Source organism: Geotrypetes seraphini, chromosome 2, assembly GCF_902459505.1.
Source record: "Geotrypetes seraphini chromosome 2, aGeoSer1.1, whole genome shotgun sequence".
In the NCBI taxonomy this organism is placed as follows: domain Eukaryota; kingdom Metazoa; phylum Chordata; class Amphibia; order Gymnophiona; family Dermophiidae; genus Geotrypetes; species Geotrypetes seraphini.
The window spans coordinates 169,891,580-169,903,196 of record NC_047085.1 but is presented as its reverse complement, the minus strand read 5'-3'; the positions used below and the strand labels follow the sequence as shown (position 1 = coordinate 169,903,196).

General features: G+C 46.0%; 1 protein-coding gene across 1 annotated transcript in view; it reads left to right on the top strand.

The window, feature by feature from the left end:
• The window catches only part of CBLN2 (cerebellin 2 precursor), a 39,343-nt gene that overhangs the window by 16,452 nt on the left and 11,274 nt on the right, over positions 1-11,617 (top strand). The gene's annotated exons all lie outside the window — the stretch shown is intronic.

Here is an 11,617-nt window from a genome sequence, read left to right as displayed (position 1 = left end):
CAGACTCAAGTGGATGACCTCATGTAGGGAATGACATGGGGACCGTTTACCGTGGTAAACCGTGGTCACTGCAGTAAATCCGCAGGAATGGAGACATTTGCAACTGGTTTACCGCAGGAATGGGGACAAGACCTTTCACCGCCCCACAGTAGCAGTGAAAAGTCTTGCTCCTATGGTAAAAAAATTACACCCATGTCGGCATCTCCTCCCCAGCTCCTCTTGCGCCTATTTTACCTTCAGGAGCCAGCCATGCCACGATGAAGACAGAAGGAATCTAAAACCAAAGCCTGAGACCAATGTGATTTGAAGAATAAAATTACCAGACAACAAAAGGTAGAAAAAAATAAATTTATTTTATATTTTGTGATTAGAATATTTCAGATTTGAAATATGTATCCTGCTATTGCTGGTATTAGACATAACTGGGGACTGCAAAGCCCAGGCTGTGCTTCTTTAGCTTCCAGCTGGCTTAGGGCTCTCTCTCTGACCAGGGGGCACTTGCCCTCCCCTAACACTATTCCTGCCATGTGTGACTGAAATATTCGGTTAGCTTGATTTTTCTATGACAATTGTACAGAATATTGTCTCTTTTTATACTTTAATAATGGGATCTGACAGTTTGCAGGGTGGGGACGGGAACTGAACTCGCGGGGATGGGGCAGGGACTGGGACTGAGCAGGGACCAGTGTTCCCTCTAAGCGGGCGGGTGTTGTGAGCAAACTTTTTTCACTGTGAGCTAAAAATATCGGGCGCCAGCAAGTTATGAGCCAAATAAATATGTTGCTTTCTACCACAGAACTTCCTTACGTTTGTATGGAATCTATCCCCTTTCAACTTTAGAGAGTGCCCTCTCGTTCTCCCTGCCTTAGCTACTAAGTCTATTCCCTTCAGTACCTTGAATGTTTCTATCATGTCCCCTCTCAATCTCCTCTGCTCAAGGGAGAAGAGGCCCAGTTTCTCTAATCTTTCGCTGTACGGCAACTCCTCCAGCCCCTTAACCATTTTAGTTGCTCTTCTCTGGATCCTTTCGAGTAGTACCGTGTCCTTCTTAAAGTACCAGTGCTGGACGCAGTACTCCAGGTGAGGGCGTACCATGGCCCGGTACAGCAGCATGATAACCTTCTCTGTCTCTTCAGTCCAGCATCTGCCCCTTCCATTCACTGTCTGTCTTTCCCTGCCATCTCTCCTCCTGCCCCCCCCCCCCACCCCCCAATTTGGTCTAGCATCCATCATCTTCCTTCTGTTCCCCTCATGGTCTGGCATCTCTATCCTTCCCTCCCCCCTGTGGTTTTTAGCATATCTCTCTTCTCATTTCCTCCACTCAGATCTGATCATTCTCTGCTCTCTCTTCCCTTTTCTTCTCTGGTCTTCCTTCTCTATTTTCTGCCTCCATCTAAATTAAATTCTTTCTTACTATTTAGTCCCGTTTCCCTCTTTTCACTGTGTCTACACACAGCTTGTCACCCCTTTCCCTCACCCCTCCATTATCTTACTATTTTCTTCCCCCTTTATTTATCTCCTCCTTCCATCCAGTATGTGTTCTTTCCCCACTTCCATTCAGCATCTGCTCTCCCTTCTCAACTGACATCCATCTGCCTTCTGCTCTCTCTCCCTTCTTCTCACTTCCATCATCTGTCCCCTTCTCTCTCTCTCTCATCTCCTCCATTCCATCATCTGCCCCTTCTCTCTCTCTCTCCCCCCCCCCAACTTCCATCATCTGCCCCCCTTCCCCTCACCTTTGTGGGTCACTTTCTTTCCCCTGAGGGTGGCTCATGTCACAGGGGAAGCTTTGGCCGAGCAGAACCGCTTGATTGACAGTGGAACTTACTTGATTGATGTCGATGCTGGGGCCCGTTGCCGTTTGAAGGAAAAAAAAAAGGTGGAAAAAAAGGAACCTGTAAAGGCGAGAGGAAGGGAAACCTCCAGGACAGCTGCTTTTTGCCCTCCTTCAGCGGCCCAAGAGTTCAGACCAGCAGCGGCAGCTCTGTATGCTTTTAACTTCGGCACAGAGCTGCCCCTAATCAATAGTTTAGCGCGGTTTCATGAGGCAGCCTCGGGGCCTTTGATAGCCGGCCCGCTTCGATGATGCGATGTGGGCCGGCCTAGCAAAGGCCCCGAGGCTGCCTTATGAAACCGCGCTAAACTATTGATTAGGGGCAGCTCTGTGCCGAAGTTAAAAGCATACACAGCTGCCGCTGCTGGTCTGGAGGTGCGGAGACAAGGCAGGAGGCAAACGCGGTGGAAGGCAGGAGTCCCGGCGAAGGCAGGAGTCCCGGCACAGCGACTGCAACAGGAAGTTGCAAGTCAGCTGACGCCGGCCTTTCGTTGCGGCGGGGACCGAATCCTTCGTGGACCGGCAAGATTTTGTTTGCGGACCGGCGGTTGAAGAACTGTGCTCTACACTGTGTGCGCTGCGACGAGAAACTTGTGCGCTGCGAGGTAATATTTTGTGCGCGTGCGCACGTCAACGCAGCTTAGCGGGAACACTGCCAGGGACGGGGGCAAGCTCACAGGGATGGGGCGGGAACGGTGATAAATTTTTTCCCCGTATCATTCTCTAACTTCATGAACTTTATCATAGAAGATACGCAGGCATTCAGCATTGTCAAGCGGCCAGCTTTTGTTAAGTTTGTCACTGGGTGCAACCAGTAAGATCAGTAATGAGTTAGAAAACTATGGTTGGATATTTTGAGGATAAAATTGACAAAATGAAGAAAAAATTGATAGCTAATGTTTACACATGTGATGGTATCTGGACAAGGTGAAACAAAGAAAAATCCAACAAGTCTGCAGTGAAGGGAGAACACCAAAAACAAAAAGGAACTGCAGAAAGGAATGTACAAGGTACAGGAACTTTTTATTAATAGTCACTAAAAAGTTATATTCCAAAGGATGGCTTTCATACACATGGAGATTGGACCGAACACGGTCTGTGTTTCGGAGAAACACTCCTCCTTCAGGAGTCCAAGTTGTGCTGTGCTTCACTAACCCCCCCAGGGATTCAAGACAAAATTGGACAAGTTCCTGCTCAACTGGAAAGTTCACAGGTGAGACTGGGCTCATTTAGAGCACTGTTCTTTGACCTGGGGGCCGCTGCGGGAGTGGACTGCTGGGCACGATGGACCACTGGTCTGCCCCAGCAGCGGAAATTCTTATGTTCTTATGTTAACCATATGGAGTACAACAATGTATAAAATTCATGGATAGCAGGCAATACTTCTGTGAAACTGACATGCAGTGTGAACACTGGATGCAAAAGTGTTCACACTGCATGTCAGTTTCACAGAAGTTTTGCCTGCTATCTACAAATTTTAAGAATTTTATGCAACATCGTTGTACTCCATATGGTTCTCTATTAGTGAAGCACAGCACAACTTGGACCCTGAAAGAAGGAGTATTTCTCCAAAACACGGACCGTGTTAGGTCCGATCTCCATGTGTATGAGAGCCATTTTAAGTAACTTTTAATAAAAGTTCCTGCACATGTACAATCATAATCACTGTTTCTTCAGTGTGATTGTTCATTGGTTACACAAAACTTTGTAAGAATGAGGCTTTCACACAAGGCTCAGAGTGGGATGAGGCGACCCTAATGGATGGTCTCTCACCTTTTTATTGAGTATCTTAGCTCCCTTAATTACATAGCTAATGCTTTGAAGGTTACAATTTCATCATGCATTTACAATGTGGATTATAACAAGGTAACTCATTTGTTTCCATATCTCATGTGATTCTCAAAGCTACTATCTCACGTGACATATGAATACATCATAACAGTTACAATAAAGTGATTCTTTTGTGTACATTTTTAATATGTCTATAATCTTACTATAGCATGACAGTCCCAAGGTTATAATGCATGCTCCTTAAGCACCTCGTGATTATCCTTAAACTCAGGGTCTGCTTTTGCACATAGGCAAAGTCTGATTGTTGCCCATATAAAGATTAAGGGTAAATGTGTGTCAAGTAATTTGTGACAAGAAGGGAGGGGGGAATGCCTCAGTCTTCTGCCACAAGGTTTCCTTGCTATAGAATGTCGACGTGGCAGGAGGGGAGAGGGAAAAGATTCATACTTCCACAGGGCCTCAGATCAGTGTGCTGACCTTGCGCTGGTTCAGAACAACCTTGCCCTGGTTCAAAACTTCTCTATGGTGCCACTCTGCTGCTCTTACATGTCAACATATAAAGGGGCAACACACTTATGGTCTGATGATATTTATAGTGGACAGTTTAAAGGGATGATGTTATATAGCAGCAAAGGTGACAATGACTATCATGGACAATGGCTCCAACTTTGTCAAATTCAAGAAAAAAGAGCAGAACGTGCATGGTCTTCAAACCTCTATTTATTAGTAGCAAATAAAATATATATGCAAATGGTCTAAAACAGTCACACGAAAACAACAACGAAGAAGACCAGATGGTGCTCAATCCTTTTATTATAAAACTGACTCGACACAATCGAATTTCGGCCCAAGAGGGCCTGCCTCAGGAGTCTTGATATTAAATAAAACCATGGATGTTTAAATCCATATGTCCAAGTATTGCAATAAAACCTCTTTAAAAACACCAAAATAATAGCTGGCAGTGAATACAGTGAAAGCCGCATAGAAATGAAAATGAAACTAAGGGCTCCTTTTACTAGGCTGCGATAGCAGTTTTAGTGCGCACTTAGCATGCGCAGAATTTCCACACGTGCTAGACGCTAATGCCACCATTGAGCTGGCGTTCTTGGTGCGTAGTGCGAGGGTTAGCGCGCGCTAATCGGCAGCGCATGCTAAAAATACTAGCGCACCTTAGTAAAAGGAACCCTAAGATATAAAGATAGCAGATGTAAATTTAAAAAAAACAAACAAATCACCAAATAACAATGACCACTTTACATATTATCAAACAGGTCAGGACAGGATACCATAACAGCAGGATACTTTATTGACCTGAGAAAGGAAGTTTTGGCCTATGAAAGTTAGTAAAAAAATGTATTAAAATTAATTCAATAAAAAGATCATCTTATTTCCATTTTCTGTTTATAATTGTTTATCAGCACAGCTACAATACTACTTTATTCTAAAGCAAAAAATAAATAATAAATATAATTTTTTTTCTATCTTTGTCATTTCTGGTTTTTCCTTTCCTCATCTTCTCGTCCTTATCTTCTTTCCATCCACTGTCTGCCCTCTCTTTGCCCTTTTCACATGGCATCTGCCCTCTTTCTATGCCCCTTCCAGAAACTGTCTGCCTCTCTTTCAATCTCTCCATCCTTCCAAATGGTCTGGCATCCATCTTCTTCCCTCTGCTCTTCTCCCCTCCCTCCCCCCATTGTCTGGCATTTTTTTCTCCTACCCTTCCATCTCTCCCTCCCCTTTCCCCAAGATCTGGTATCTCTGCCTCTTCCCCCCTCCCCATGTTCTGGCATCTCTCTCATCTCCTCTTCTTCCCTTCCCCCTTCATAGTCTGGCATCTCTCTCTCCTCTCCCTTTCCATTTCTTGTCTTCCCTTGTCATCTCTCTCTCTTCTCCCTTTCCATTTCTTTTCCCTAGTCATCTCAATTTATTTTCTGCCTCTGGCTAGATTAAATTCTTTCTTACTATCCAGTCCTCAATTTCTCTCTTTTCACGTTGTCTACCTATAGCTTGACACCTCTTTCCTTTACTCACTCCAGTATCTCACTAACGCTGTCCCACCATCTAGGTGCCTTTTTTCTTTATCCCCTTCTTACATCCAGTATGTGTCCTCTTTCTCTGCCCTATTCCATCCATCATCTTCCCTTGCTGTCCTCTCCACTTCCATCCAGTGTCTACACCCTCTCTCTCCATTTCCAGTCAGCATCTGCTCCCCCTCTTTCCACTTTTTTCCAGCGTCTGCTCCCTCTCTCTCCCCCTCTTCACTAACATCCAATGTTTGCCTCCTACTCTCCATCCACCCCACTTCCATCAGCATCTGCTCCTTCTCTCTCATTTCACTCCACTTCCATTGAGCATCTGTACCCTCTCTCCCTTTACTTCAGTTTCATCCAGTATGCTTCCCCTTCTCTCTCTCCCTCCACCCCACCCTACATCAGCATATGCCTTCTCTCTCTCTTATTCCACCCAGTATCATGCCCCCTGCTCTCTCTCTCCTTCCACTACACCTCCCTCTCCCTCTACCACACTTCCATGTACTATCCTTCTCCCTTCTTCCACCCCAATTCTACCCAGTATCCTGCCCCCTCACCTCCCCACCACTGCTACTGATTTCCCAAACCAGCAGCAACAGTATAGACTTAAATGCAGCCATCAATGGGATCTTCATGCATCCTCCCATGACGGCCAGCTCTGCTCCAGAAGAAGGAAGTTATGTCAAGTTTCAAGTTTATTAGGTTTTTATATACCGCCTATCAAGGTTATTTAAGTGGTTTTACAATCAGGTACTCAAGCATTTTCCCTATCTGTCCCGGTGGGCTCACAGTCTATCTAACGTACTTGGGGCTTTGGAGGGGGGACTGAAAGTTGCATGAGGGGGTGCCGAAAGGTCCCACGACAGCTGCTTTTAAGATTACTACTGCTAGTTTGGTAAAGCAGCAAAGGTGGCAGAGAAGAGTGGGGGGTACTGGCATGCCAGCTGAACCCCCTAGTGCTTGGACCCCCCCCACACCCTTGGTATGCTACTGATGTTGGGGCTCACCAGTCTCCCTTACCATAGCTATCTCAGTATGAGATTATCTGGCTCCTCTCCCTCTCTCCTTTTCCTCCCGTTTCTTTTCCAAAAGGCTGTTTTTAGCTTGCATTCCCTGTGGGTGGGCCTGGGAGAACTCAGCTTGTTAGAATCACCAAACTTTCCCCACAGTTACCTCCCCCTACCTTTAAAGGGACAACAACTCATTTCTCTCTCTTATGCTATTCCGGTTCTAATCTTCCCTTTCAGCACATTCAGGGCTGGATACTCTAAAATCTCTGTTAAAATCCTGTGGGTCGCTGTGGTGCCAGTAAATTATTCAATTTGAAACTGGCGATTGATGATAAAACAATTTTTGCATGCAAATGATTTTAATGGAGGTCCACCATAATCCTGTCCGATCAGTTGGAGAAAGTGACGACATGCACAGACCTATCGGGAGAAGCCCCGAACAGTTGAGCGGCAGGGATGCCCTGAAGCAACTTCCTGTCACTCATCTGTTCATGGCAGGACGAGAAGTTTTTTTTTAAATGGGCATATGCACATGCACAATGTTCCCATGAAATTAAAACATCATGCCAGGGATTCATGATAACAGCCCGCTCCCATACTTAAAAAAAATCAGTAGGAGGAAAGCCCACTCCCTCCTGCCTCAGCCACCTGGACCCCCCTCCCCCCCCACACACACATCCCCAACCCCTCACCTTTAAATTGAAAATTTGCAGGAGGGATACACAATCACGCCTGCCACCAGTGCCCCCTGCAAATCCCCCAACTTTAAATTAAAGACCGGCAGCAGGGATGCCTACTCCCTCTTGCCATCAGGGAACCCCTGAAACCCCCTATCTTTAAATTAAAGATTTACAGGAGGGATGCCCACTCCCACCTGCTGCTGGGGACCCCCCACCCAAACTTCTGACCCCCCTGACCTCCTGTACCTGTAATCTGAAGGTCAGAAGAGATGCCCGTTCCCTCCTGCTGGCAGGCTCACCTCTTCAAAATGGTAGGCCTTCCCTTTCATGGTGCATCCTGGGATGCACTGGGAGGAGCCTAAGGCTCTGACTGGCCCAGGTGCCTAAGAGCCCTCTCATAGGAGGAGCCTTAGGTATCTGAACCAGAGTCTTAGGCCCCTTCCAGTGCATTCCAGGATGCATCGGGAAGGGGCCTAAGGCTCCGATTGGTCCTGGTGGCTAAGGCCTTTCTATGGGCGGGGCTTTAAGCGCCTGCACCAAGGCCCACCATTATGAAGAGGGAATGAGCATTCCTCCTGCTGATCTTCAATTTAGAGGTACGGGAGAGTCGGGAGTTCATGGAGGGTTGGGGGTTCACAGGGGTCTATGACATTAGGTGGGAGTGGACATCTTGTTGATTTTTAATTTAAAGTTGGGGTGGGGGTTCAGAAAGAGAGCAACCCATTGTAACAATTTTTAAAAATGGCACTGTGCTTGGGGACATGGGATGTGACTTTACAAGCGGCAGGGCAGGATTAATTTGTCGAGGGCCCCTAGGCACACAAGTACAATGGGCTCCCTGCCCCACCCTGCCCCCACCCAACCATGTCCCACCCCCATGTAGTTACCCATTTTCTTATTTACTTCTTTATTTCCACTTTATTTCTTTTATTTTAAAATTCAAAACAAACAAAGATTACCATACAGTTTTTCTTCTATGCAACCTCCAAACATCTCTGAATAAATCCTCCCTTACTTCCTAGATGAAAAGATCTTCAGCTGGCAGGGCTTTTGGAAGCCCACCAATTTATATTTTGCATATGGGTAGGAGGCATGGGGCATGGCGGGAAGAAAATTCAGTGCACGTCATTTTATTGGACTAATACATTTCTCACTTAGCTTTCAGAGGTTAAAACCTCTTTCTTCAGGTCAGTAAACTATACTGCTGTTACAGTATCCATGTCCTGACCTGACAAAAGGAGTTATGGTCTCTGAATTAGTAAAAAATGTATTAAAATTAGTCCAATAAACAGGATCACCTTATTTCCATTTTCTATTAATAAATGATTATCAAAACAGCTACAATAATACTTTATCCTAAAGCAAAAAGAAATAAATAAAACAAATAGAAAGTTTTTCTACCTTTGTTGTCTGGTTTCTGTTTTCCTCATCTTCTTATCATTCTTTTCCTTCCATCAACTGTCTGCTCTTCCATATGGCATCTGCTCTCTTTCTATGCCTCTTCCAGAAATTATCTGTCTTTCCCTTCCATCTCTCTCTCCCTCCTCCCTCCTTGGTGTGGCATCCATCTTCTTCCTTTCCCTCCTCCAATGGTCTGGCATCTCTCTCCTCTCCTTTCCTTCCCTCTCCCACACCCCCGTAATCTAGCATTTCACTCTCTCTTCTCCCTTCCACCCATTTCTATCAGCATCTGCCCCCTTTCTTTCCCTCCAACCCAATTGCATCCAGTATCCTTCCCCCTTATGTCTCTCTCCCCTTTCCCTACATATTAATTCCATCAGCATCTGCCCCCTTTCTCTCCCTCCACCATACCATACCATCCTTCTCACAACCCTTCTATACCACTCTGCCCCATTTCTCTTCCTCCACCACCCTTCCATACCACCCTGCCCACTTTCTCTTCCTCCAACACCCTTCCATATCATCCTTCTCACAATCATTCCATACCACCCTGCCCCATTCTCTCCCTCCACCACCCTTCCATGCTCCATTCTCTCTCCCCCTCCAAACATTGCAGCTGCCGGCTCTGCCCTCTGAGCTCCATTAGAGCAGCTGACGGCAATGGGTTACCTAACACACACGCATCACTGGCAATGGGTCCCCCCACACATCAACGGGAATGCCTCCTGCATCAATGTTCCCCTCCCCCCATCAAGGGCAACGGGCTTCCCCCCCCCCCGCATCAACGGCAACACGGCCAGATCTCTTACAGGAAGATCCCGCGATGACTGCGTCTGCCAGCCCATCCCCCTCCGACGCCACTTCTTCCAGAACAAGTAAGTGACATCGGAGGGGGATGGACCGGCAGATGCAGTCTTCGCAGGACCTTCCTGTAACAGAGCCATTGCCATCGATGGGGGGGGGGAAAGAGGCCCGTTGCCATTGATGTGGGGGGGGGGGCCCGTTGATGTTGACAAGGTGAGTCGTCCTCCTTCAGCGGGCCTCCCTCACAGTTTTGGGCCCTAGACACGTGCTTATCTGGCCCTGACAAGCGGCGAGCCCACAAGCCTTCCCCACCCCACCCCCACGTCAATTCTGACATCGAAGAGGAGGTTCAGGGTCAGCCAATCGCTGCCTGCCTGGCCCAGAACTTCCTCTCCAACATCAAAATTGATATCAGGGGGAAGGCTTGTGGACCCGCCACTTGTAAAGTCACTGCATGCACCTGGTCTGCCCATCAGTTTCATAAAGGGGTCCTTTTACTAAGGCGAGCTAACCGATTTAACACACGCAAATGATTAGCGCACATTAAATGCTAATGCATTTATAGAATATAATGGGTGCGTTACCATTTAGCATGCGCTAATTGTGCGCGCTAAATTGGTTAATGCGCCTTAGTAAAAGGACCCCTTTATGAAATTGATGGGCAGTACATTCAGAACAGATCAAAAATGTATTCTTATTTTCACTCTGTACAATTATTGATTTTTATTGCCAGAAAATGTTGCCAAGGCAGTTAACAGAGCTGCATTCAAAAAGGATTAAGACAAGTTCTGGGAAGAAAAGTCCATGAATCAGTAAAAGCCACCTAGGCTTAGAAAAACCATTGCTTATGTTTGGGTATAAGACTACCAGGTAATGGATCTTCAGATGCTGCCAAGTATTTTTGACTTGGACTGGCCACTGTCAGAGACAGGAAACTGGACTTGAGAGACCTTTGGTCTGACTCAGTATGGCTCAACTTATGTTGGTATGCATTTTATCCATATTCATTGTGCAGAAAACCAAACTTCTTTGCTGCCCTCAAGGACAATTGACACAAAGGGCCATATTCTATAATGGTGCCTAAGCACACCTACATTGTAGGCGCTGCTTCGTGTGGTTGGCAATCAACCGCTAGGTGTCACTTATAGAATCATGCCTAGTGGCGTCTAAGTGAACTTAGGCATCGCTAGGTGCCATAGAGATAGGCGCCAGTACATTAGGCCAGGTTTTATCTGGCCTAATATACCGGAACTTATCTCGCACACCTAGCTTACCACTCCTATTCTCCGCCCCTAACCTTGCCTACTTTTTAGGTAGGCATTGTTAAGCATCGCTAGGCGCCTCAATTTAGGCTTTGCTAGGTTCCTAAGAGTTCTGTGTGGAACTCTTAATTGTTAATTTATTTTTTTTTTATTGGATGAAAACGGGTACAGTCAATTACCACACCAATTAAAAAAAAAGTTATGTACAGATTCTGAAGTTAGGTGTTACTAGGTGTCCTGATTAGGGCGTCTAGCGGCACCTAATGTAGGTGTCCTATACAGAATCCAGCCCTAAAAAGACACAACAGTAAAAAAAAAAAAAAGTGGCTGCATGATTTAGCCTTTTTGGTGAGAAAAGAAGGAACCAGAAAAAAAAAAATGGTGGTCTGATTTAAGAACTTAATCTAATAATTTCTGAGTCACACTAGGCCTAAACAGGTTCAAGCAACTTATAGCGTAAGGAATTCCAGAATGTATATAATACATTTTAGCAATCTGAGGAGGGCCGAGTTATGAATGGAGTAATAGGGAGGGAGAGTGGACGTTCTATGACTGCTCTGGTATAACATTTGGGATGAGTATGGGATTTAAGGGCAAATTCTATAAGAAACACCCAAAAATCAGCGCGATTCAAGTAAAATTGGGTGCTGTTTAATGAATCACGCTGAGCGGAACCTACTTTGGAGGCACCCGAGAAATAGGCCAACTCTAGGCACAACTAAAAATTAGGCGCCTAGCTGAGCGCATAAGCACGCTTAAGAGCAGTGATTCTGCAACAAGGTGCCTAACATGTAGCCACGCCAAT